General features: G+C 49.3%; 38 non-coding genes across 38 annotated transcripts; 26 read left to right on the forward strand and 12 right to left on the reverse strand.

The window, feature by feature from the left end:
* The first annotated feature begins 386 nt into the window (after positions 1-386).
* On the forward strand, positions 387-459 carry Trnav-cac (transfer RNA valine (anticodon CAC)). The gene has a single exon. It is a non-coding gene; the product is annotated as a tRNA-Val (tRNA).
* A 158-nt stretch (positions 460-617) lies between these two features.
* Trnav-aac (transfer RNA valine (anticodon AAC)) lies at positions 618-690 on the forward strand. Its single transcript has one exon. It is a non-coding gene; the product is annotated as a tRNA-Val (tRNA).
* A 193-nt stretch (positions 691-883) lies between these two features.
* Positions 884-955, reverse strand: Trnap-ugg (transfer RNA proline (anticodon UGG)). The gene has a single exon. It is a non-coding gene; the product is annotated as a tRNA-Pro (tRNA).
* Positions 956-1367: 412 nt separating this feature from the next.
* Trnav-cac (transfer RNA valine (anticodon CAC)) lies at positions 1368-1440 on the forward strand. The gene has a single exon. It is a non-coding gene; the product is annotated as a tRNA-Val (tRNA).
* Positions 1441-1598: 158 nt separating this feature from the next.
* Positions 1599-1671, forward strand: Trnav-aac (transfer RNA valine (anticodon AAC)). Its single transcript has one exon. It is a non-coding gene; the product is annotated as a tRNA-Val (tRNA).
* A 193-nt stretch (positions 1672-1864) lies between these two features.
* On the reverse strand, positions 1865-1936 carry Trnap-ugg (transfer RNA proline (anticodon UGG)). The gene has a single exon. It is a non-coding gene; the product is annotated as a tRNA-Pro (tRNA).
* Positions 1937-2348: 412 nt separating this feature from the next.
* Positions 2349-2421, forward strand: Trnav-cac (transfer RNA valine (anticodon CAC)). The gene has a single exon. It is a non-coding gene; the product is annotated as a tRNA-Val (tRNA).
* Positions 2422-2579: 158 nt separating this feature from the next.
* On the forward strand, positions 2580-2652 carry Trnav-aac (transfer RNA valine (anticodon AAC)). The gene has a single exon. It is a non-coding gene; the product is annotated as a tRNA-Val (tRNA).
* Positions 2653-2845: 193 nt separating this feature from the next.
* On the reverse strand, positions 2846-2917 carry Trnap-ugg (transfer RNA proline (anticodon UGG)). The gene has a single exon. It is a non-coding gene; the product is annotated as a tRNA-Pro (tRNA).
* Positions 2918-3329: 412 nt separating this feature from the next.
* Positions 3330-3402, forward strand: Trnav-cac (transfer RNA valine (anticodon CAC)). The gene has a single exon. It is a non-coding gene; the product is annotated as a tRNA-Val (tRNA).
* A 158-nt stretch (positions 3403-3560) lies between these two features.
* Trnav-aac (transfer RNA valine (anticodon AAC)) lies at positions 3561-3633 on the forward strand. The gene has a single exon. It is a non-coding gene; the product is annotated as a tRNA-Val (tRNA).
* Positions 3634-3826: 193 nt separating this feature from the next.
* On the reverse strand, positions 3827-3898 carry Trnap-ugg (transfer RNA proline (anticodon UGG)). The gene has a single exon. It is a non-coding gene; the product is annotated as a tRNA-Pro (tRNA).
* Positions 3899-4310: 412 nt separating this feature from the next.
* On the forward strand, positions 4311-4383 carry Trnav-cac (transfer RNA valine (anticodon CAC)). The gene has a single exon. It is a non-coding gene; the product is annotated as a tRNA-Val (tRNA).
* Positions 4384-4541: 158 nt separating this feature from the next.
* Trnav-aac (transfer RNA valine (anticodon AAC)) lies at positions 4542-4614 on the forward strand. Its single transcript has one exon. It is a non-coding gene; the product is annotated as a tRNA-Val (tRNA).
* A 193-nt stretch (positions 4615-4807) lies between these two features.
* On the reverse strand, positions 4808-4879 carry Trnap-ugg (transfer RNA proline (anticodon UGG)). The gene has a single exon. It is a non-coding gene; the product is annotated as a tRNA-Pro (tRNA).
* A 412-nt stretch (positions 4880-5291) lies between these two features.
* Positions 5292-5364, forward strand: Trnav-cac (transfer RNA valine (anticodon CAC)). Its single transcript has one exon. It is a non-coding gene; the product is annotated as a tRNA-Val (tRNA).
* Positions 5365-5522: 158 nt separating this feature from the next.
* Trnav-aac (transfer RNA valine (anticodon AAC)) lies at positions 5523-5595 on the forward strand. The gene has a single exon. It is a non-coding gene; the product is annotated as a tRNA-Val (tRNA).
* A 193-nt stretch (positions 5596-5788) lies between these two features.
* On the reverse strand, positions 5789-5860 carry Trnap-ugg (transfer RNA proline (anticodon UGG)). The gene has a single exon. It is a non-coding gene; the product is annotated as a tRNA-Pro (tRNA).
* Positions 5861-6272: 412 nt separating this feature from the next.
* Positions 6273-6345, forward strand: Trnav-cac (transfer RNA valine (anticodon CAC)). The gene has a single exon. It is a non-coding gene; the product is annotated as a tRNA-Val (tRNA).
* Positions 6346-6503: 158 nt separating this feature from the next.
* On the forward strand, positions 6504-6576 carry Trnav-aac (transfer RNA valine (anticodon AAC)). Its single transcript has one exon. It is a non-coding gene; the product is annotated as a tRNA-Val (tRNA).
* Positions 6577-6769: 193 nt separating this feature from the next.
* Positions 6770-6841, reverse strand: Trnap-ugg (transfer RNA proline (anticodon UGG)). The gene has a single exon. It is a non-coding gene; the product is annotated as a tRNA-Pro (tRNA).
* Positions 6842-7253: 412 nt separating this feature from the next.
* On the forward strand, positions 7254-7326 carry Trnav-cac (transfer RNA valine (anticodon CAC)). The gene has a single exon. It is a non-coding gene; the product is annotated as a tRNA-Val (tRNA).
* Positions 7327-7484: 158 nt separating this feature from the next.
* Trnav-aac (transfer RNA valine (anticodon AAC)) lies at positions 7485-7557 on the forward strand. Its single transcript has one exon. It is a non-coding gene; the product is annotated as a tRNA-Val (tRNA).
* Positions 7558-7750: 193 nt separating this feature from the next.
* Positions 7751-7822, reverse strand: Trnap-ugg (transfer RNA proline (anticodon UGG)). Its single transcript has one exon. It is a non-coding gene; the product is annotated as a tRNA-Pro (tRNA).
* Positions 7823-8234: 412 nt separating this feature from the next.
* Trnav-cac (transfer RNA valine (anticodon CAC)) lies at positions 8235-8307 on the forward strand. Its single transcript has one exon. It is a non-coding gene; the product is annotated as a tRNA-Val (tRNA).
* A 158-nt stretch (positions 8308-8465) lies between these two features.
* Positions 8466-8538, forward strand: Trnav-aac (transfer RNA valine (anticodon AAC)). Its single transcript has one exon. It is a non-coding gene; the product is annotated as a tRNA-Val (tRNA).
* Positions 8539-8731: 193 nt separating this feature from the next.
* Trnap-ugg (transfer RNA proline (anticodon UGG)) lies at positions 8732-8803 on the reverse strand. Its single transcript has one exon. It is a non-coding gene; the product is annotated as a tRNA-Pro (tRNA).
* A 412-nt stretch (positions 8804-9215) lies between these two features.
* On the forward strand, positions 9216-9288 carry Trnav-cac (transfer RNA valine (anticodon CAC)). Its single transcript has one exon. It is a non-coding gene; the product is annotated as a tRNA-Val (tRNA).
* Positions 9289-9446: 158 nt separating this feature from the next.
* Trnav-aac (transfer RNA valine (anticodon AAC)) lies at positions 9447-9519 on the forward strand. The gene has a single exon. It is a non-coding gene; the product is annotated as a tRNA-Val (tRNA).
* Positions 9520-9712: 193 nt separating this feature from the next.
* On the reverse strand, positions 9713-9784 carry Trnap-ugg (transfer RNA proline (anticodon UGG)). Its single transcript has one exon. It is a non-coding gene; the product is annotated as a tRNA-Pro (tRNA).
* Positions 9785-10196: 412 nt separating this feature from the next.
* On the forward strand, positions 10197-10269 carry Trnav-cac (transfer RNA valine (anticodon CAC)). The gene has a single exon. It is a non-coding gene; the product is annotated as a tRNA-Val (tRNA).
* Positions 10270-10427: 158 nt separating this feature from the next.
* Trnav-aac (transfer RNA valine (anticodon AAC)) lies at positions 10428-10500 on the forward strand. Its single transcript has one exon. It is a non-coding gene; the product is annotated as a tRNA-Val (tRNA).
* A 193-nt stretch (positions 10501-10693) lies between these two features.
* Trnap-ugg (transfer RNA proline (anticodon UGG)) lies at positions 10694-10765 on the reverse strand. Its single transcript has one exon. It is a non-coding gene; the product is annotated as a tRNA-Pro (tRNA).
* Positions 10766-11177: 412 nt separating this feature from the next.
* On the forward strand, positions 11178-11250 carry Trnav-cac (transfer RNA valine (anticodon CAC)). The gene has a single exon. It is a non-coding gene; the product is annotated as a tRNA-Val (tRNA).
* Positions 11251-11408: 158 nt separating this feature from the next.
* Positions 11409-11481, forward strand: Trnav-aac (transfer RNA valine (anticodon AAC)). Its single transcript has one exon. It is a non-coding gene; the product is annotated as a tRNA-Val (tRNA).
* Positions 11482-11674: 193 nt separating this feature from the next.
* On the reverse strand, positions 11675-11746 carry Trnap-ugg (transfer RNA proline (anticodon UGG)). The gene has a single exon. It is a non-coding gene; the product is annotated as a tRNA-Pro (tRNA).
* A 412-nt stretch (positions 11747-12158) lies between these two features.
* Trnav-cac (transfer RNA valine (anticodon CAC)) lies at positions 12159-12231 on the forward strand. The gene has a single exon. It is a non-coding gene; the product is annotated as a tRNA-Val (tRNA).
* A 158-nt stretch (positions 12232-12389) lies between these two features.
* Positions 12390-12462, forward strand: Trnav-aac (transfer RNA valine (anticodon AAC)). The gene has a single exon. It is a non-coding gene; the product is annotated as a tRNA-Val (tRNA).
* The last annotated feature ends 4343 nt before the right edge of the window (positions 12463-16805 follow it).

The raw sequence follows: 16805 nt of genomic DNA on the forward strand, positions 1-16805 counted from the left end.
TCAGTGCACTGGGTCCCTCGATGTGGTCCAGGGTGCTCTGGAAAGTCTCGTGTAGGCTGGCGGGATGGGGGCGGCGCGAATTCCCGCGGTCGGCGGCCTTCCTGGGCTATTGGTACCTTCATGTAGAGCTGCCGCTGGGCTCGCACTCCCTGCTGCTAAGAAAGTGATTGCTTTTGCTGCTATGATTTGCAATCACGACTGCGGGAAACGCCGCTATTTCGTTAGGGGTGCTACGGCAGACACCTTCTCGAGCACCCCGAAGACTTCTTGAGCCCTTGGCTGTGATGGTTTCCAGGCTGTCAAAAGAACTGTCGCGTGTGCATTCACGGACGGGAGAGAGGCTGAGGTAATTGCGAGTGAACGGAGATGGACTCCTCCCGTTCGCAGTTTCCGTAGTGTAGCGGTTATCACGTCTGCTTCACACGCAGAAGGTCCCCGGTTCGATCCCGGGCGGGAACAGTATTTTCCTGCCTATGTCGTATTGTACTCCAGTGAGCCACGACATGTGAGGATCTTCTGCATGTACCTTTGTTCTGCAAGTAGCGCATTTATTTAATTTCTTAGTAACGATGACAACACCAGCACGAGTTGTCTCTAATGTAAGGCGCACACAAGTAGTTTCCGTGGTGTAGCGGTTATCACGTCTGCCTAACACGCAGAAGGTCCCCGTGTCGATCCCGGGCGGAAACACTTTTTTATCATTAAAAACAAGACATACTAACATGCATCTGCTACCATCTGTACCCAAAAACCTTCGTAATCGCCTTCACACGTCAGATCAGTGTCAATTGCTCACATCAAATATGAATTTCATTTGATACTGACGCCGAGCATTTTGCGTCGACTCAGCCACTCACGTGCGACCAGTTTGCACAAAACGCTAGGGCTCGTCCGGGATTTGAACCCGGGACCTCCTGCACCCAAAGCAGGAATCATACCCCTAGACCAACGAGCCATCTGACGTGGCAAATGACTATTATTTCAGTGCACTGGGTCCCTCGATGTGGTCCAGGGTGCTCTGGAAAGTCTCGTGTAGGCTGGAGGGATGGGGGCGGCGCGAATTCCCGCGGTCGGCGGCCTTCCTGGGCTATTGGTACCTTCATGTAGAGCTGCCGCTGGGCTCGCACTCCCTGCTGCTAAGAAAGTGATTGCTTTTGCTGCTATGATTTGCAATCACGACTGCGGGAAACGCCGCTATTTCGTTAGGGGTGCTACGGCAGACACCTTCTCGAGCACCCCGAAGACTTCTTGAGCCCTTGGCTGTGATGGTTTCCAGGCTGTCAAAAGAACTGTCGCGTGTGCATTCACGGACGGGAGAGAGGCTGAGGTAATTGCGAGTGAACGGTGATGGACTCCTCCCGTTCGCAGTTTCCGTAGTGTAGCGGTTATCACGTCTGCTTCACACGCAGAAGGTCCCCGGTTCGATCCCGGGCGGGAACAGTATTTTCCTTCCTATGTCGTATTGTACTCCAGTGAGCCACGACATGTGAGGATCTTCTGCATGTACCTTTGTTCTGCAAGTAGCGCATTTATTTAATTTCTTAGTAACGATGACAACACCAGCACGAGTTGTCTCTAATGTAAGGCGCACACAAGTAGTTTCCGTGGTGTAGCGGTTATCACGTCTGCCTAACACGCAGAAGGTCCCCGTGTCGATCCCGGGCGGAAACACTTTTTTATCATTAAAAACAAGACATACTAACATGCATCTGCTACCATCTGTACCCAAAAACCTTCGTAATCGCCTTCACACGTCAGATCAGTGTCAATTGCTCACATCAAGTATGAATTTCATTTGATACTGACGCCGAGCATTTTGCGTCGACTCAGCCACTCACGTGCGACCAGTTTGCACAAAACGCTAGGGCTCGTCCGGGATTTGAACCCGGGACCTCCTGCACCCAAAGCAGGAATCATACCCCTAGACCAACGAGCCATCTGACGTGGCAAACGACTATTATTTCAGTGCACTGGGTCCCTCGATGTGGTCCAGGGTGCTCTGGAAAGTCTCGTGTAGGCTGGCGGGATGGGGGCGGCGCGAATTCCCGCGGTCGGCGGCCTTCCTGGGCTATTGGTACCTTCATGTAGAGCTGCCGCTGGGCTCGCACTCCCTGCTGCTAAGAAAGTGATTGCTTTTGCTGCTATGATTTGCAATCACGACTGCGGGAAACGCCGCTATTTCGTTAGGGGTGCTACGGCAGACACCTTCTCGAGCACCCCGAAGACTTCTTGAGCCCTTGGCTGTGATGGTTTCCAGGCTGTCAAAAGAACTGTCGCGTGTGCATTCACGGACGGGAGAGAGGCTGAGGTAATTGCGAGTGAACGGAGATGGACTCCTCCCGTTCGCAGTTTCCGTAGTGTAGCGGTTATCACGTCTGCTTCACACGCAGAAGGTCCCCGGTTCGATCCCGGGCGGGAACAGTATTTTCCTGCCTATGTCGTATTGTACTCCAGTGAGCCACGACATGTGAGGATCTTCTGCATGTACCTTTGTTCTGCAAGTAGCGCATTTATTTAATTTCTTAGTAACGATGACAACACCAGCACGAGTTGTCTCTAATGTAAGGCGCACACAAGCAGTTTCCGTGGTGTAGCGGTTATCACGTCTGCCTAACACGCAGAAGGTCCCCGTGTCGATCCCGGGCGGAAACACTTTTTTATCATTAAAAACAAGACATACTAACATGCATCTGCTACCATCTGTACCCAAAAACCTTCGTAATCGCCTTCACACGTCAGATCAGTGTCAATTGCTCACATCAAATATGAATTTCATTTGATACTGACGCCGAGCATTTTGCGTCGACTCAGCCACTCACGTTCGACCACTTTGCACAAAACGCTAGGGCTCGTCCGGGATTTGAACCCGGGACCTCCTGCACCCAAAGCAGGAATCATACCCCTAGACCAACGAGCCATCTGACGTGGCAAATGACTATTATTTCAGTGCACTGGGTCCCTCGATGTGGTCCAGGGTGCTCTGGAAAGTCTCGTGTAGGCTGGCGGGATGGGGGCGGCGCGAATTCCCGCGGTCGGCGGCCTTCCTGGGCTATTGGTACCTTCATGTAGAGCTGCCGCTGGGCTCGCACTCCCTGCTGCTAAGAAAGTGATTGCTTTTGCTGCTATGATTTGCAATCACGACTGCGGGAAACGCCGCTATTTCGTTAGGGGTGCTACGGCAGACACCTTCTCGAGCACCCCGAAGACTTCTTGAGCCCTTGGCTGTGATGGTTTCCAGGCTGTCAAAAGAACTGTCGCGTGTGCATTCACGGACGGGAGAGAGGCTGAGGTAATTGCGAGTGAACGGAGATGGACTCCTCCCGTTCGCTGTTTCCGTAGTGTAGCGGTTATCACGTCTGCTTCACACGCAGAAGGTCCCCGGTTCGATCCCGGGCGGGAACAGTATTTTCCTGCCTATGTCGTATTGTACTCCAGTGAGCCACGACATGTGAGGATCTTCTGCATGTACCTTTGTTCTGCAAGTAGCGCATTTATTTAATTTCTTAGTAACGATGACAACACCAGCACGAGTTGTCTCTAATGTAAGGCGCACACAAGTAGTTTCCGTGGTGTAGCGGTTATCACGTCTGCCTAACACGCAGAAGGTCCCCGTGTCGATCCCGGGCGGAAACACTTTTTTATCATTAAAAACAAGACATACTAACATGCATCTGCTACCATCTGTACCCAAAAACCTTCGTAATCGCCTTCACACGTCAGATCAGTGTCAATTGCTCACATCAAATATGAATTTCATTTGATACTGACGCCGAGCATTTTGCGTCGACTCAGCCACTCACGTGCGACCAGTTTGCACAAAACGCTAGGGCTCGTCCGGGATTTGAACCCGGGACCTCCTGCACCCAAAGCAGGAATCATACCCCTAGACCAACGAGCCATCTGACGTGGCAAATGACTATTATTTCAGTGCACTGGGTCCCTCGATGTGGTCCAGGGTGCTCTGGAAAGTCTCGTGTAGGCTGGCGGGATGGGGGCGGCGCGAATTCCCGCGGTCGGCGGCCTTCCTGGGCTATTGGTACCTTCATGTAGAGCTGCCGCTGGGCTCGCACTCCCTGCTGCTAAGAAAGTGATTGCTTTTGCTGCTATGATTTGCAATCACGACTGCGGGAAACGCCGCTATTTCGTTAGGGGTGCTACGGCAGACACCTTCTCGAGCACCCCGAAGACTTCTTGAGCCCTTGGCTGTGATGGTTTCCAGGCTGTCAAAAGAACTGTCGCGTGTGCATTCACGGACTGGAGAGAGGCTGAGGTAATTGCGAGTGAACGGAGATGGACTCCTCCCGTTCGCTGTTTCCGTAGTGTAGCGGTTATCACGTCTGCTTCACACGCAGAAGGTCCCCGGTTCGATCCCGGGCGGGAACAGTATTTTCCTGCCTATGTCGTATTGTACTCCAGTGAGCCACGACATGTGAGGATCTTCTGCATGTACCTTTGTTCTGCAAGTAGCGCATTTATTTAATTTCTTAGTAACGATGACAACACCAGCACGAGTTGTCTCTAATGTAAGGCGCACACAAGTAGTTTCCGTGGTGTAGCGGTTATCACGTCTGCCTAACACGCAGAAGGTCCCCGTGTCGATCCCGGGCGGAAACACTTTTTTATCATTAAAAACAAGACATACTAACATGCATCTGCTACCATCTGTACCCAAAAACCTTCGTAATCGCCTTCACACGTCAGATCAGTGTCAATTGCTCACATCAAATATGAATTTCATTTGATACTGACGCCGAGCATTTTGCGTCGACTCAGCCACTCACGTGCGACCAGTTTGCACAAAACGCTAGGGCTCGTCCGGGATTTGAACCCGGGACCTCCTGCACCCAAAGCAGGAATCATACCCCTAGACCAACGAGCCATCTGACGTGGCAAATGACTATTATTTCAGTGCACTGGGTCCCTCGATGTGGTCCAGGGTGCTCTGGAAAGTCTCGTGTAGGCTGGCGGGATGGGGGCGGCGTGAATTCCCGCGGTCGGCGGCCTTCCTGGGCTATTGGTACCTTCATGTAGAGCTGCCGCTGGGCTCGCACTCCCTGCTGCTAAGAAAGTGATTGCTTTTGCTGCTATGATTTGCAATCACGACTGCGGGAAACGCCGCTATTTCGTTAGGGGTGCTACGGCAGACACCTTCTCGAGCACCCCGAAGACTTCTTGAGCCCTTGGCTGTGATGGTTTCCAGGCTGTCAAAAGAACTGTCGCGTGTGCATTCACGGACGGGAGAGAGGCTGAGGTAATTGCGAGTGAACGGAGATGGACTCCTCCCGTTCGCTGTTTCCGTAGTGTAGCGGTTATCACGTCTGCTTCACACGCAGAACGTCCCCGGTTCGATCCCGGGCGGGAACAGTATTTTCCTGCCTATGTCGTATTGTACTCCAGTGAGCCACGACATGTGAGGATCTTCTGCATGTACCTTTGTTCTGCAAGTAGCGCATTTATTTAATTTCTTAGTAACGATGACAACACCAGCACGAGTTGTCTCTAATGTAAGGCGCACACAAGTAGTTTCCGTGGTGTAGCGGTTATCACGTCTGCCTAACACGCAGAAGGTCCCCGTGTCGATCCCGGGCGGAAACACTTTTTTATCATTAAAAACAAGACATACTAACATGCATCTGCTACCATCTGTACCCAAAAACCTTCGTAATCGCCTTCACACGTCAGATCAGTGTCAATTGCTCACATCAAATATGAATTTCATTTGATACTGACGCCGAGCATTTTGCGTCGACTCAGCCACTCACGTGCGACCAGTTTGCACAAAACGCTAGGGCTCGTCCGGGATTTGAACCCGGGACCTCCTGCACCCAAAGCAGGAATCATACCCCTAGACCAACGAGCCATCTGACGTGGCAAATGACTATTATTTCAGTGCACTGGGTCCCTCGATGTGGTCCAGGGTGCTCTGGAAAGTCTCGTGTAGGCTGGCGGGATGGGGGCGGCGCGAATTCCCGCGGTCGGCGGCCTTCCTGGGCTATTGGTACCTTCATGTAGAGCTGCCGCTGGGCTCGCACTCCCTGCTGCTAAGAAAGTGATTGCTTTTGCTGCTATGATTTGCAATCACGACTGCGGGAAACGCCGCTATTTCGTTAGGGGTGCTACGGCAGACACCTTCTCGAGCACCCCGAAGACTTCTTGAGCCCTTGGCTGTGATGGTTTCCAGGCTGTCAAAAGAACCGTCGCGTGTGCATTCACGGACGGGAGAGAGGCTGAGGTAATTGCGAGTGAACGGAGATGGACTCCTCCCGTTCGCTGTTTCCGTAGTGTAGCGGTTATCACGTCTGCTTCACACGCAGAAGGTCCCCGGTTCGATCCCGGGCGGGAACAGTATTTTCCTGCCTATGTCGTATTGTACTCCAGTGAGCCACGACATGTGAGGATCTTCTGCATGTACCTTTGTTCTGCAAGTAGCGCATTTATTTAATTTCTTAGTAACGATGACAACACCAGCACGAGTTGTCTCTAATGTAAGGCGCACACAAGTAGTTTCCGTGGTGTAGCGGTTATCACGTCTGCCTAACACGCAGAAGGTCCCCGTGTCGATCCCGGGCGGAAACACTTTTTTATCATTAAAAACAAGACATACTAACATGCATCTGCTACCATCTGTACCCAAAAACCTTCGTAATCGCCTTCACACGTCAGATCAGTGTCAATTGCTCACATCAAATATGAAATTCATTTGATACTGACGCCGAGCATTTTGCGTCGACTCAGCCACTCACGTGCGACCAGTTTGCACAAAACGCTAGGGCTCGTCCGGGATTTGAACCCGGGACCTCCTGCACCCAAAGCAGGAATCATACCCCTAGACCAACGAGCCATCTGACGTGGCAAATGACTATTATTTCAGTGCACTGGGTCCCTCGATGTGGTCCAGGGTGCTCTGGAAAGTCTCGTGTAGGCTGGCGGGATGGGGGCGGCGCGAATTCCCGCGGTCGGCGGCCTTCCTGGGCTATTGGTACCTTCATGTAGAGCTGCCGCTGGGCTCGCACTCCCTGCTGCTAAGAAAGTGATTGCTTTTGCTGCTATGATTTGCAATCACGACTGCGGGAAACGCCGCTATTTCGTTAGGGGTGCTACGGCAGACACCTTCTCGAGCACCCCGAAGACTTCTTGAGCCCTTGGCTGTGATGGTTTCCAGGCTGTCAAAAGAACTGTCGCGTGTGCATTCACGGACGGGAGAGAGGCTGAGGTAATTGCGAGTGAACGGAGATGGACTCCTCCCGTTCGCTGTTTCCGTAGTGTAGCGGTTATCACGTCTGCTTCACACGCAGAAGGTCCCCGGTTCGATCCCGGGCGGGAACAGTATTTTCCTGCCTATGTCGTATTGTACTCCAGTGAGCCACGACATGTGAGGATCTTCTGCATGTACCTTTGTTCTGCAAGTAGCGCATTTATTTAATTTCTTAGTAACGATGACAACACCAGCACGAGTTGTCTCTAATGTAAGGCGCACACAAGTAGTTTCCGTGGTGTAGCGGTTATCACGTCTGCCTAACACGCAGAAGGTCCCCGTGTCGATCCCGGGCGGAAACACTTTTTTATCATTAAAAACAAGACATACTAACATGCATCTGCTACCATCTGTACCCAAAAACCTTCGTAATCGCCTTCACACGTCAGATCAGTGTCAATTGCTCACATCAAATATGAATTTCATTTGATACTGACGCCGAGCATTTTGCGTCGACTCAGCCACTCACGTGCGACCAGTTTGCACAAAACGCTAGGGCTCGTCCGGGATTTGAACCCGGGACCTCCTGCACCCAAAGCAGGAATCATACCCCTAGACCAACGAGCCATCTGACGTGGCAAATGACTATTATTTCAGTGCACTGGGTCCCTCGATGTGGTCCAGGGTGCTCTGGAAAGTCTCGTGTAGGCTGGCGGGATGGGGGCGGCGCGAATTCCCGCGGTCGGCGGCCTTCCTGGGCTATTGGTACCTTCATGTAGAGCTGCCGCTGGGCTCGCACTCCCTGCTGCTAAGAAAGTGATTGCTTTTGCTGCTATGATTTGCAATCACGACTGCGGGAAACGCCGCTATTTCGTTAGGGGTGCTACGGCAGACACCTTCTCGAGCACCCCGAAGACTTCTTGAGCCCTTGGCTGTGATGGTTTCCAGGCTGTCAAAAGAACCGTCGCGTGTGCATTCACGGACGGGAGAGAGGCTGAGGTAATTGCGAGTGAACGGAGATGGACTCCTCCCGTTCGCTGTTTCCGTAGTGTAGCGGTTATCACGTCTGCTTCACACGCAGAAGGTCCCCGGTTCGATTCCGGGCGGGAACAGTATTTTCCTGCCTATGTCGTATTGTACTCCAGTGAGCCACGACATGTGAGGATCTTCTGCATGTACCTTTGTTCTGCAAGTAGCGCATTTATTTAATTTCTTAGTAACGATGACAACACCAGCACGAGTTGTCTCTAATGTAAGGCGCACACAAGTAGTTTCCGTGGTGTAGCGGTTATCACGTCTGCCTAACACGCAGAAGGTCCCCGTGTCGATCCCGGGCGGAAACACTTTTTTATCATTAAAAACAAGACATACTAACATGCATCTGCTACCATCTGTACCCAAAAACCTTCGTAATCGCCTTCACACGTCAGATCAGTGTCAATTGCTCACATCAAATATGAATTTCATTTGATACTGACGCCGAGCATTTTGCGTCGACTCAGCCACTCACGTGCGACCAGTTTGCACAAAACGCTAGGGCTCGTCCGGGATTTGAACCCGGGACCTCCTGCACCCAAAGCAGGAATCATACCCCTAGACCAACGAGCCATCTGACGTGGCAAATGACTATTATTTCAGTGCACTGGGTCCCTCGATGTGGTCCAGGGTGCTCTGGAAAGTCTCGTGTAGGCTGGCGGGATGGGGGCGGCGCGAATTCCCGCGGTCGGCGGCCTTCCTGGGCTATTGGTACCTTCATGTAGAGCTGCCGCTGGGCTCGCACTCCCTGCTGCTAAGAAAGTGATTGCTTTTGCTGCTATGATTTGCAATCACGACTGCGGGAAACGCCGCTATTTCGTTAGGGGTGCTACGGCAGACACCTTCTCGAGCACCCCGAAGACTTCTTGAGCCCTTGGCTGTGATGGTTTCCAGGCTGTCAAAAGAACCGTCGCGTGTGCATTCACGGACGGGAGAGAGGCTGAGGTAATTGCGAGTGAACGGAGATGGACTCCTCCCGTTCGCTGTTTCCGTAGTGTAGCGGTTATCACGTCTGCTTCACACGCAGAAGGTCCCCGGTTCGATCCCGGGCGGGAACAGTATTTTCCTGCCTATGTCGTATTGTACTCCAGTGAGCCACGACATGTGAGGATCTTCTGCATGTACCTTTGTTCTGCAAGTAGCGCATTTATTTAATTTCTTAGTAACGATGACAACACCAGCACGAGTTGTCTCTAATGTAAGGCGCACACAAGTAGTTTCCGTGGTGTAGCGGTTATCACGTCTGCCTAACACGCAGAAGGTCCCCGTGTCGATCCCGGGCGGAAACACTTTTTTATCATTAAAAACAAGACATACTAACATGCATCTGCTACCATCTGTACCCAAAAACCTTCGTAATCGCCTTCACACGTCAGATCAGTGTCAATTGCTCACATCAAATATGAATTTCATTTGATACTGACGCCGAGCATTTTGCGTCGACTCAGCCACTCACGTGCGACCAGTTTGCACAAAACGCTAGGGCTCGTCCGGGATTTGAACCCGGGACCTCCTGCACCCAAAGCAGGAATCATACCCCTAGACCAACGAGCCATCTGACGTGGCAAATGACTATTATTTCAGTGCACTGGGTCCCTCGATGTGGTCCAGGGTGCTCTGGAAAGTCTCGTGTAGGCTGGCGGGATGGGGGCGGCGCGAATTCCCGCGGTCGGCGGCCTTCCTGGGCTATTGGTACCTTCATGTAGAGCTGCCGCTGGGCTCGCACTCCCTGCTGCTAAGAAAGTGATTGCTTTTGCTGCTATGATTTGCAATCACGACTGCGGGAAACGCCGCTATTTCGTTAGGGGTGCTACGGCAGACACCTTCTCGAGCACCCCGAAGACTTCTTGAGCCCTTGGCTGTGATGGTTTCCAGGCTGTCAAAAGAACCGTCGCGTGTGCATTCACGGACGGGAGAGAGGCTGAGGTAATTGCGAGTGAACGGAGATGGACTCCTCCCGTTCGCTGTTTCCGTAGTGTAGCGGTTATCACGTCTGCTTCACACGCAGAAGGTCCCCGGTTCGATCCCGGGCGGGAACAGTATTTTCCTGCCTATGTCGTATTGTACTCCAGTGAGCCACGACATGTGAGGATCTTCTGCATGTACCTTTGTTCTGCAAGTAGCGCATTTATTTAATTTCTTAGTAACGATGACAACACCAGCACGAGTTGTCTCTAATGTAAGGCGCACACAAGTAGTTTCCGTGGTGTAGCGGTTATCACGTCTGCCTAACACGCAGAAGGTCCCCGTGTCGATCCCGGGCGGAAACACTTTTTTATCATTAAAAACAAGACATACTAACATGCATCTGCTACCATCTGTACCCAAAAACCTTCGTAATCGCCTTCACACGTCAGATCAGTGTCAATTGCTCACATCAGATATGAATTTCATTTGATACTGACGCCGAGCATTTTGCGTCGACTCAGCCACTCACGTGCGACCAGTTTGCACAAAACGCTAGGGCTCGTCCGGGATTTGAACCCGGGACCTCCTGCACCCAAAGCAGGAATCATACCCCTAGACCAACGAGCCATCTGACGTGGCAAATGACTTTTATTTCAGTGCACTGGGTCCCTCGATGTGGTCCAGGGTGCTCTGGAAAGTCTCGTGTAGGCTGGCGGGATGGGGGCGGCGCGAATTCCCGCGGTCGGCGGCCTTCCTGGGCTATTGGTACCTTCATGTAGAGCTGCCGCTGGGCTCGCACTCCCTGCTGCTAAGAAAGTGATTGCTTTTGCTGCTATGATTTGCAATCACGACTGCGGGAAACGCCGCTATTTCGTTAGGGGTGCTACGGCAGACACCTTCTCGAGCACCCCGAAGACTTCTTGAGCCCTTGGCTGTGATGGTTTCCAGGCTGTCAAAAGAACCGTCGCGTGTGCATTCACGGACGGGAGAGAGGCTGAGGTAATTGCGAGTGAACGGAGATGGACTCCTCCCGTTCGCTGTTTCCGTAGTGTAGCGGTTATCACGTCTGCTTCACACGCAGAAGGTCCCCGGTTCGATCCCGGGCGGGAACAGTATTTTCCTGCCTATGTCGTATTGTACTCCAGTGAGCCACGACATGTGAGGATCTTCTGCATGTACCTTTGTTCTGCAAGTAGCGCATTTATTTAATTTCTTAGTAACGATGACAACACCAGCACGAGTTGTCTCTAATGTAAGGCGCACACAAGTAGTTTCCGTGGTGTAGCGGTTATCACGTCTGCCTAACACGCAGAAGGTCCCCGTGTCGATCCCGGGCGGAAACACTTTTTTATCATTAAAAACAAGACATACTAACATGCATCTGCTACCATCTGTACCCAAAAACCTTCGTAATCGCCTTCACACGTCAGATCAGTGTCAATTGCTCACATCAAATATGAATTTCATTTGATACTGACGCCGAGCATTTTGCGTCGACTCAGCCACTCACGTGCGACCAGTTTGCACAAAACGCTAGGGCTCGTCCGGGATTTGAACCCGGGACCTCCTGCACCCAAAGCAGGAATCATACCCCTAGACCAACGAGCCATCTGACGTGGCAAATGACTATTATTTCAGTGCACTGGGTCCCTCGATGTGGTCCAGGGTGCTCTGGAAAGTCTCGTGTAGTCTGGCGGGATGGGGGCGGCGCGAATTCCCGCGGTCGGCGGCCTTCCTGGGCTATTGGTACCTTCATGTAGAGCTGCCGCTGGGCTCGCACTCCCTGCTGCTAAGAAAGTGATTGCTTTTGCTGCTATGATTTGCAATCACGACTGCGGGAAACGCCGCTATTTCGTTAGGGGTGCTACGGCAGACACCTTCTCGAGCACCCCGAAGACTTCTTGAGCCCTTGGCTGTGATGGTTTCCAGGCTGTCAAAAGAACCGTCGCGTGTGCATTCACGGACGGGAGAGAGGCTGAGGTAATTGCGAGTGAACGGAGATGGACTCCTCCCGTTCGCTGTTTCCGTAGTGTAGCGGTTATCACGTCTGCTTCACACGCAGAAGGTCCCCGGTTCGATCCCGGGCGGGAACAGTATTTTCCTGCCTATGTCGTATTGTACTCCAGTGAGCCACGACATGTGAGGATCTTCTGCATGTACCTTTGTTCTGCAAGTAGCGCATTTATTTAATTTCTTAGTAACGATGACAACACCAGCACGAGTTGTCTCTAATGTAAGGCGCACACAAGTAGTTTCCGTGGTGTAGCGGTTATCACGTCTGCCTAACACGCAGAAGGTCCCCGTGTCGATCCCGGGCGGAAACACTTTTTTATCATTAAAAACAAGACATACTAACATGCATCTGCTACCATCTGTACCCAAAAACCTTCGTAATCGCCTTCACACGTCAGATCAGTGTCAATTGCTCACATCAAATATGAATTTCATTTGATACTGACGCCGAGCATTTTGCGTCGACTCAGCCACTCACGTGCGACCAGTTTGCACAAAACGCTAGGGCTCGTTCGGGATTTGAACCCGGGACCTCCTGCACCCAAAGCAGGAATCATACCCCTTTTTTTTTTTTTTTTATTTTTTGTAAGGAACTTGGCAGCATGAGGCAGGCGGAGGCAAAGCGGGCAGGGGTCAAAATCTCGAGGCCTGGCCGCGATGTCTCCACCCAGTCCTGTTGCTGAGGCGTGTCTTTATCATAGTTTTCAATAAGAAATTTTACAACTTGTGTATACGTAGATATATGCTGTTTTGCCTTCGAAATCCTGAACCAAAAGATGCTTCATTTGAAACAAAAAATTTATGTCATGCCGAGGCAATAGAGATTGAAGGTTATAGCTTTAGTGTTTTTTTTTTTTTTTTTTTTTTTTTTTTTTTTTTTTTTTTTTTTTTCTCATCCACTGCTTCTCGGCAACCTAGCATACTTCTTTGTAATATATAATAAAGTTGTGGGAAGTACTGGACCCTGAACCTGTATATTATTTTTTGTAATTTCTGTTTAGTTTTTTTTATTGTTATTATTATTATTTTTGTTTGTTTGTTATTTTTTTATTGTAAAAGAAAAATCTTCATGGAATGTGAAGAAGGAATTTTATGTTAAGGCACTAATTCCATAGCCTCCTTTCCTTCTTGAGATTAATAATAATAATAAAAAAGTATGTTCCCTTCCATGGAAACAAATGAGACTTCTTTCTCAGTCATAAAATGAATGTATAAGAAAACAATTTATCTTTAACCCTGCGATACTGGCTTTCGGCTTCGGCTTCTTCTGTGCAATAAACAAAATAGCCTTCTTTGCCAGCAGAAGATAAGTGATTGTAATATGAAACTGTAAAAGTGTACTTCTCCCCAATTGTTTTTGTTTAAGCGTCGTTTCGCTTAAATAAACGATTTTTGTTTATCTCGTTGGCTTGTCAACCAATGCCCAGTCGCTCGAATACAATTTTAAGCATATTGCCGTAGTTTTTCTTGTGGTCTTTATATTTCAGGGCGTTATAAAAAGCACACTTCAAGTACATGTAAAAATCAGTGGAATTGTCATTTCCCAGGTGATTAATTACGTAATTCACATAGTGTCCCATTAACCAATGGACCGAGTTGTTTTTTGCTGCTGGAAAATAGCAAGTCTGAGGCCTGAGGAATGTAACAGGGGGAAAATTTTCCACCGAAGATCTCGTAAGAAAAGCCAGTTGTTCCTTAATCCAATTACAGAGTTGTAGATTGCCACCGCACGTGAATCTGTGCACTAACGTGTCGATCAATTTACATTTGAGACATAGGTTCGTGTCGCTAACGCCGATTGCATGTAACCTTTCATTGGTGCTTACGGTCTCATTCACTGTTTTATACCACGCTGACTTGACGTCCGATGGTAGACCACGCATATTAATATTTTTCCATATGGCGTCCCAATCAGTGTGTGGGTATTTACTTTCCAATTTGTTTCTCCCCTCCATTTTCTTTCGATGGGACAGAATATCGCGGGCCGTGATCCGTCGTGAGTTGATGATGACACCGCCGAGATAGCTGAATTCCACAAAATATACACGAACGTACTGGAGCCGGTTATTTATTTTTTGCACATTCACCGGCGCCTGTAAACTGGCAGGCCTGACAACTTCAAATAATTTAGTTGTAATGCTATCAGTGTGGTCGCTAAGGATAGTGGCGGTCCTTTTTATAAAAAGCGCAGACGCCTTATTTCTGATGTCAACTAACCCCAAACCTCCATTCCTGGGATCTAAGGTCGCAGTTTTTGCGTCGACTCTGAATATATCCCCTCTCCAAAGATAGCTGGCAATGGTAGACATTATCTTTTTTCCAATCATTTTCGGTAGTGGGAAGATCTGTGCTATAAAGTAACTCTTGGAGAGAATGCAGTGGTTAATGAAAATCACCCTCTGAACTTGGTTCAAGTTACGGTGGAGGTTTTCTCTTGTTGTTCCAAGAAGTTGTCCCGACGTATTTCTCCAATTGATAGCTGCCATTTTTAACGGACAAGGTGTCAGTGTTATTCCTAGTGCTTTGCATTGGGTGACCATTGTGGCCCAGGCTAAGGTGGTATGTTGAAAACCCCGCAGGTTTAGGAGTTTGCTTTTGTTTGCGTTGACACCTGCTCCGGAGACTCTACAGTACTTTTTAATTAGCGTGTCCAATTTCAAAATGTCGTCGGGATTTCGCAGGACGACTCCGACATCATCGGCATAGGCGTTTATGACTGTTCGGTGACCAGATAATGTGATGCCAGTTAGAGTGGCATGAACACTGCGGAGGAAAGGTTCTAATGAAAGCACGAATAGGAACATGGAGAGGGGGCTTCCTTGAGGAACGCCGCGCCTGATCTGAATCTGCTTTGTCCTCTGGCAGTTCACTGATATACAAGCGCTGATGCCTGTTGCAACATTGCTGATCACACTTACGACTCGCTCATTAAAACCTATTTTGTTCAGTGTGGTACTAAGGAATCTATGATCCACACGATCAAATGCTTTCTGGAAGTCAATAAACATGATAGCACATTTTATGGTGGTCACAGCAGTGATGGCAATTATATCTCTATATTCAGCTATGCTTTTGAAAATGCTCTTGGTAGGCACACAGGACTGGTATGGACTTACTATCTTTTTGGCCAACTGAGAGAGTCTGTTGTTTAAAATTCTGCCGATGATTTTATAATCAGAGTTTAACAGGGAGATAGGACGAAAGTTGTTGAGGTTTCTTTTTGCAGCATTTTTTGGGATTAGTACTATTGTGCTCTCTTTAAAAACAGCAGGTAAATGCTTTCCCTGAAGCACTTCGTTCGTCATTCGGGTAAACATGTCACCAATCAGTGGCCAGTATCGTTTATAAAATTCAACAGGCAAACCATCCGGTCCCGGCGATTTCCTCAGAGGAGATTTGCAGATGATTCTGTGGATATCTTCGTTAGTACACTCAACGAGAAGGTCTTCGTTTTCCTCGTCCGAGACCTGTGGAGCTATGTAACTAAGGAACTCATCGAAGGACTCTTCACATACCGGGTTGGCAGTGTATAGGTCTTCGTAATATTTGTGCACTGCATTGACGATGTCTCTCTGAGTCGTGAGTGTCTCGCCAGTTTCAGACTGAAGTCCATCAATGAAGGTGCGTCTCCTGTTTCTTTCGTGCTGCAGTAGATGGTACAAGGAAGCATGTTCATCCTCCACGACTGTCTTAGCCTTGGATTTTAATTTCAGACCCTCCATCTGCTGTCTTTTAAGACTGAGCAATTTGGCCTTAGTTTGCTTGATATCTGCCAGACGGACGTTGGAAGTGTTTGCCTGCTCATATAAATTTCGCAGCATGGTATAATAAAATTCGATGGAATTTTTCAAGTCTTTCGATCGTTGTACACTATACTGGATGAGAACTTTTCTCAGTTTAGGCTTTGCCCTGTTGCACCACCAGTCTAGTACTGAGACGTGTCTATCTGCAGAGCGGAGGCACAATGCCCACGCTTCTGTCAAACTTTCTTCTAATCCGTCGTCCTGCATCAGTGACGTATTAAGGTGCCATGAACTTCTAAAACGGCGAGTGGGTTGCGCAGTAAGGTTGATGGAAGCTAGCACGGAGCTATGATCAGAAAAGTAAACTGGAATCGTCTCTGCTTTAATGAAGGAGCTAACTAGACTTTGCGATATGTAGAGTCTGTCGATCCTGCTACGTGAGTGAGGACCTAGGAATGTAAATGCCACAAAAGTGGGATACATTATTTCCCAAGCATCTTTAAGCTGTAAAACAGTGACGAAACGCTTCAGTTCACTGCAGTTATTAAAATTCGGAACCTGGTCTTTCTTATTTATCACACAATTAAAATCACCGCCTATTATAAGATCTTTTGGGTTTTTCCGTAATAAATAAATGATTTCTTCTTTATAGAACTGTGCTCTTTCCATTCTATTGGATGTGCCAGAAGGGGCATACAGATTGATAAGGGTAGAACCAAAGACTTTTATACCTATCGCTCTGCCGGAGTCCAACCTCTCGATATCCGAGACAGGAATCCCCTCCCTGACTAAAATTGCTGTACCGACGTTGGTGTCAAGTGAGACATTTAAAATCGCCAAATATCCAGGCACTGTAAGATTAGTCAGCACTACTTCCTGTAGGAAAGCAATGTCCGTCCCTGACTCATATA

The sequence above is a fragment of the Schistocerca gregaria genome, chromosome 2, assembly GCF_023897955.1.
Source record: "Schistocerca gregaria isolate iqSchGreg1 chromosome 2, iqSchGreg1.2, whole genome shotgun sequence".
NCBI classification, from domain to species: domain Eukaryota; kingdom Metazoa; phylum Arthropoda; class Insecta; order Orthoptera; family Acrididae; genus Schistocerca; species Schistocerca gregaria.